At 43.3% G+C, this 6,422-nt stretch overlaps 1 protein-coding gene across 1 annotated transcript in view; it reads right to left on the reverse strand.

Moving 5' to 3' along the window:
• Positions 1 to 777, reverse strand: part of MYT1L (myelin transcription factor 1 like) — a 390,720-nt gene extending 389,943 nt beyond the window's left edge. Inside the window, exon 1 of the mRNA XM_059405073.1 lies at positions 713 to 777. The gene's annotated coding sequence lies outside the window, so the exon portion shown is untranslated. The remainder of the gene's footprint in view (positions 1 to 712) is intronic.
• Positions 778 to 6,422: the final 5,645 nt, after the last annotated feature.

The raw sequence follows: 6,422 nt of genomic DNA on the forward strand, positions 1-6,422 counted from the left end.
ATATATATATATATATATATATATAATGAAGAAAACTAGAATTTCAAATTTCAAGGCATTCTATGGAAATGCGCATGTGTGTGTATGTATGTGTGTGCACGCGCGTGTGTTCCATCGGAGGCGGGTGGTTTGATAATGAAATGACAATGTGACATATTTTTTCTTTATTTTTGCTTCATTATATTTTCTGTAGTGGACTTGGTTTCGGGAAGGATTTTTAAATAGCCATATTGAAATCTGGAATGTGGAGTGTGGAATCTCCTGCCTCCTCCTCTCCCCCGCACTCCCTGTCTGATGTTCTGTGCTGCCCTGATGCAGTGGCAGCTCGCCTCAGGCTTCCACCTTGGCTCCCAGGGGGACATCCTGCAAAATGAATCAGCAGCCATCCTGAGCAGGCTGATTAAAATGAAAATGGCAAGGCACATGTCTGGGCGGAACTGGAGCTCGGCTTTGCTGCCTGTCTGGCAAGCATGCTCAATATAGCTCTTGCTAATAATGGCTTACTGCCTTTCGCTTTTTAAAAAGGTATCGCCCTTTTTCCCCTTAACCGACTGGTGTTGGAGTGTGTGTGTGCGTGTGGGTGGGTGGGTGTGCGTGTGTGTGCGTGTGGCCGTGGGGGGGGATGGGAGGGGTTGTTCGATTCTGCTCATTTTCTGCTGCTCCCATGCCGACTGCCTGCCTGACAACACCACTATTGTAAAACTGAACTTACCTCTGTCATTCTTTTGGGGAGGGAAGCGGTTGATAAGTCTCGGGGTAAAAGGGCCAGTTATAAACTCAAGCCGCCTGAAAGACCGAGTCACCATTTTACACCTCGATACAATAATTTCTAACTGAATCCGAGGCAGCAGACCTCCAGAGAACGGGAGCTGCTTCACAGGCTCACAGTTGGACGCTGAAATGCAACCTATTTCTGTTTCAAACATTTGCAACCAACCTGCTACTGTATCCCCAGATATTATGCAACACAAAGCCTCCAAAATAGGAAAATGAGAGCTGACTGACTGATGCAATAATCAAACGAATTTAATAAAAATAAACCTCTGACTTTTTTCTCAAAATTCTCAGGCACATTAATATTACCCTCAAATAAGCTATATTTTTCAGTACCTCTGTCAAATTTTTCTGGTTTTTAAGGCATTCTGGAAATTATAAGATTATCATCTCTCATAAAAATGGCTTAGAAATTAGAACCAAGGGTTTTCCTGAATTCATTATACTTTTTTTTTCTTATACATTTTTTTCTAAGCTACTAACAATCTTTCAATTTTGCTGTCTTAATTTCCCTTATTGATTCCTTCTGGTAACAAACACGTGATGTGTGTGTGTGCGCGCGCACTCATTTTTGCCTTCAGTAATTCTTCTCCCCGAGATTTGATCTTTTTTCTCCTGTGCTCCAGCCCTGCTGCTGTGGTGTGAATCAGAAATCAATAGAGCTGCCCTAATGGAGACTCCACTCGGCACGCGGCAGAGCAGCTGCAGGCGCCCCCTCCCCACCTCCTCCCTCCCTGCCTCCCTGTCTCTCTCTCCCTCTCTCTCTCTCACACACACACACACACACACACACACACACAACTAATGACGTCTGTACAGCTTTTTCAGCTGATTGGGCAGCACATCGGATGTTCTGTGGAGCAAAGAATAGGAATCATTTACAGTCGGTGGAAAAAAAACGGGAGCATGTATTCTCCTGTGTCTCAGACACTGATCCTGAGCTCCCCAGACAAGCAGCCACGGATAAGGGACAGTTCTTCAAGTTATATGGTCACTACAGAGGGAAGGAATACTCCAAAATGGTTGTAGAAGGAACTGTAGCACAATGGGTGTGTTTCCGTTTTATAAAAGACAAAGCATTTCTCTAAAAAGAGCAAGCAGAATAAAATGTATATAAAATTTGTATGTTTAGGTCAAATCATGAATTCCTTTGCACTGCTTTTAAGGATTTGAGTATGCAATGTAACATTATTTTATAATACTTCCAAGTGCTCTTTTAAAAATGAGGTACAAATGAATGTATGTGTGCGCACACACACGGACACACAGTTCACTTGTTTCTCTGCCTTAGCTTAGCTCTGTTAGCAGTAAGATCAATTTTCTTAGTTAAAATTTATTCCCACGTTTATCTTATAATAAGAAATAAATAAATCTCTGAAGGATACTATGATATTTTAAACCACCGGCTTACATATGTGGCTATGTTCCTTAGACATAGGTACATGTCTACGAAGATACACAGTCTATTGGGTAGAGGACGCCTGTACATATGGAAGCATGTGCGCATGAACACGTGTGCACACACGCAAGCACAGGCACCATATTGTTCCAACCGCTCTTGGTTACCGGGCGCTGTAGGTCTATGTCACTGGGAGGACGGGGTGATGAGCGTCGGTGAGCGAGGCCCTCGTGCTGGCTGGCCATGAAGGAAAGGTGTTCTGGAGTGTGCGGCGTCGGGAGCGCCCTCCCTACCACAGCGTCAGTGTCTGCTTCTTACCGGTGGCAACCGCCCGGCTCCAGTCCGGCTCCAGAGCAGCCCCTGTGCTCCTTCCATACAGCCCTTGCAGGACTGACACTCACATGGCTTAAGAGGAGGGGACATGTAAAGGGGTCATGAAGCCACAGAGCATGCAGACAAGCATTCTGCAGTTATGTTGTAGGTACACTTAATACATTAAGATTTCTTTAAAAATGCATTCCAGGGCTCTGCAGTAGGATACATCAGGACCAGGGAGTACCCCAATGACTATTTAAAGATCTTACTGTATTTCACAATCAAACCATACAATGCATCATTTTGCTTCCAAACATCTATCATACTCTTCCTTAAATTATTTCTAATATAGTATGTTGCCTTTAGATTCATTGCTTTTCTGTATTAGCAAATGTAGCTTGTAGCTTATCTTATTAATTAATCAATAGTTTATCAATTAACTTCTTTGCAAGAGGAAATACATATGCAGCACCTTTTAATTGTCATGTCCTCCAATTTAATACAAAAGAAAATAAATTCCAGGTGCTGTTGTGTCTTGAACTATAAACACACAGGCAATACACAAGGGTGTGTTGCAGCTACTGGCCGCATGCCCTGGTCTCTCCAACCAACAGCGACTGGATCTCTGGACCTGTGGCCAGAGTCGGTCTCAACATGATAGGTATCTACATGGGACTTGACCTTTCTTCGGACGCCATGTTTCACACCAAGGCAATGGATGGGGACCAGATCTCCCTGTAAAGCGTGAGGATGACCTTTCTGAGTTTGGGTACAGGAAGCTCAAGACACTGTCCCTAAATATCTTCTTTTTAACTTTATTACCTTTCTTCAGAATACGTCTGCATCAGTGACGGAACGGTGTGATAGGAAAGGACGTCTTGGACTAACTGAAGACAGTAGCAAATAGGAGAAATCATCACAACGGGGTAGCAAGCCATTAAAACCTGGAGCTCAGACACCCCCACTCCCCGTCCTCTCCCCCACACTAGGGATGACATAGCCGACCCCCGACTCCCCACCCCCCTATTCCATTAACAGTTGAACTTTCTGAATTAGGCTTGTATGAGATAAGAGCAACTTCAGGAATACACCACAACGATCGAGATGGGAAACTCACCTTCATCGCAGGGAATTAGTTTTAATCAAGCTGTGCACCTGTGGAATGTTACAGCAAACAGTAAGGACCAAGGTCTGGGTGCTTTACCTGAAAAATCAAGGGGTGAGAAAGAAATCTGGGGGTTGTAGCACAAAGAGCGGCACATCAAGTTTGTCGCAGGCAGACAGAAGTTGCTCATGTAATCTCAGTGCACTGGGTAGAGCAGAAAGTACAGGCCATGAGCTTGGTGGGACTCATGGGTATTGCCTTGGAATCTGTCTTGGATTGACTATTCTACTGCATGTTAGTAGATCCTTGGGTTTTCAAAGCATTCCTGTTCAGACCTCTTGGCCTGATTTTATAGAGCTGGTCATTTGTCAAAATATATAGATATAAAGTGTTTCGAATATAACTCTGAGATTTAAGAGAGCAGTGGGAATTTAAGGTTTACAAGATTACAGCCAACAAACTAAGATAATCTATTAAATATACTTATTTCTTCTCCAAGTTCATAATTTTAAGAACATGAGCCACAATTTTATAAAACAAGTACTCTCCTGACCCATAGTCTCTGAATTCTCTACCATCTGGAGTCTTTGTATCACGTGTTCTCACCTGTAATCGTATGTTTAGTGCATCTACAACGACCCAGGATACTTGAGGAAGGAACACGTGCTTCTGCGCTCATGTGCTGTATGAGCAGGTGCTTCTCGCACCGACATAGATTCCCCAGCTCACGTAGATACCTCATCACTAAATTAAGAAATCAAGAGATGTGTTTTAGATCTTTTGCCTTATTTGGAATGCAATTATTCTTCATTGTACATACCTGGAACAGGTTTTGTATCAAAATCTGTAGGAAAAGAGAATCTAGAAAACCCACAGGTGCAGAGAAGATACTAGGGAAAAACAAGAGATAACATATTCCCTCATCCTCACTGCAGTAAACTTACTCATTCTCCTTGAGTTTCCAGGATTTGAGCTTCTTCCCAATATCCAGAACCTCAACATTTGAGTATCCTTAGTAAATAAGAACTGCCTCTTACTACAGATACTACAATTACTAGGTATTTTTTCCCCAACTTCTCTTACAGCTAAGCTGTGGACACATGACTTACTACTTGCCATCATGATGTGCCCATCCCAAATTTGAACTCCAAGTTGGCAGCACAATGAAGTGTGGCCTTCAAAACCCCTTTCATGATAGTGGCGGCAGTCCAGCGCAGTTGACTTATGGAGAAGAAGGTCAGTGTCTCGTGCTCTGGTGATGGTGTCAGTATCCTGCCTGGACCTACCCTCCTGCATGTTTTTAGGCTGCCGAGGAGCAAGCCTCCGAGTCTGATGTTTCAGCGGTCCTAGCAGTTCTGCACCATATTCTCTTGTAACAAGTAATCCTAGTGATACATATATTGGTACTTAGAGTGTAGCAGGCAAGTCAAAATAGGATAAAGGGGAGTAATCAAGTCTCATTATTTCACTTGCAGAGAACATCCAGCAAGATGGGAACTTGCTACTTGTGATACATAGGATCAAAACAATTAAATTATCTGCTCTGGTCATACGGGAGGATTTGCTGGACTCAGAAGGGTGACAAAGGTCCTGTCTGATTTGCAGACCTGAAGTAACTTGATATCTGAGAAGAGGGGTCTGATGTGGACGCCATCATGAAGATTCCACGTTCTTCACTTGATCCTGGAAACGAGTAGATTCCCAGACCCAGGGCACTGAGAAAAGAGGTATCTTTGAAGAAAGACCTTGCAGTAACATCTCAAAAATAAACGATCCTTTCTCAGACAGAGCTGCAGCCATTTGTCTGAGAAATTACAGGCATCATTGGACACTGGCTTCACCTAGCTCCTGAGAACCCAGAATATCATTTGGCCTACTGGATAAAGTGGGGTCTTATGGGGAGGCGAGCCAGTGACACATTAGGTCAGTGAGGCCTTGAAGTCTCCCTTTGTTTCCCCCAAATTCCTAAGGATAGAGGTAAAAAATATCTATTCAATAATTGACAGAAGCTGTACCTTAGATCCATGAAAAATGGACTATCCACAGAATAAACCCAAAGCATGCTGTTTTGCTGGAGAAATCCCACATTATCATCACCAACAAAATCTAGTCTTACAGGATGCAATGATGGGCTTCTCATCCTGTCCCCTTCGATTCACTGGTGTGGCTAGTAGACCGAACAGGGCTCTTGGAGAATGGTGATGACACAGTAAGCTCAAGCCAGGCCCATAATATTCTACTCAAGCAACTCAACACAGCTCTAAACACAAGGAATTGGATTTTATCCCAATAAAAGAGACAGTTTTTCTTCTTATATTGGGAATAATATATCTTCATCATTTTGTCTCAGGTTAAATTAATTCTTCATTTTTTCAGGAAACAGAATCATCTTCCCACCCCTGCAGGACATGAGGCCAACCACTGTGGCAATGGCAACATGCTAGAAAGACCTAAAGGGGTGAGGAGTACCCATTCTAGATTTCTTGGCAAGGTTGGAGTCTCACCAGAGACCAGCAGACAAATACAGTGAAAGATACAGGAGTCTATGCCTTCCGAAGTTACGGGAGGTTTACTTATCTGGGACTTCCTAGGTTGTGTCCAGCAACAGAAGGAATCAGTGTTTTACTCTGTGCTCTCTGCTTTCTCTCTCTCGCTCGCTCTCTCTCTCTCTCTCTTTTTTTTTTTTTTTTTTTTGGTTCTTCTGTTACTGGAGAAACAAACCAAGTAGGGTGTATGGTATTGGGAGTGGGGATCAATCTTGATCATTAAGGGGTACAGCAAGGAAGTGGGAATGAAATGTGAAAGGAGGAAAGGAATTTCTGGGCACCT

Source organism: Mustela nigripes, chromosome 7 (genome assembly GCF_022355385.1).
Source record: "Mustela nigripes isolate SB6536 chromosome 7, MUSNIG.SB6536, whole genome shotgun sequence".
Taxonomy (NCBI): Eukaryota; Metazoa; Chordata; class Mammalia; order Carnivora; family Mustelidae; genus Mustela; species Mustela nigripes.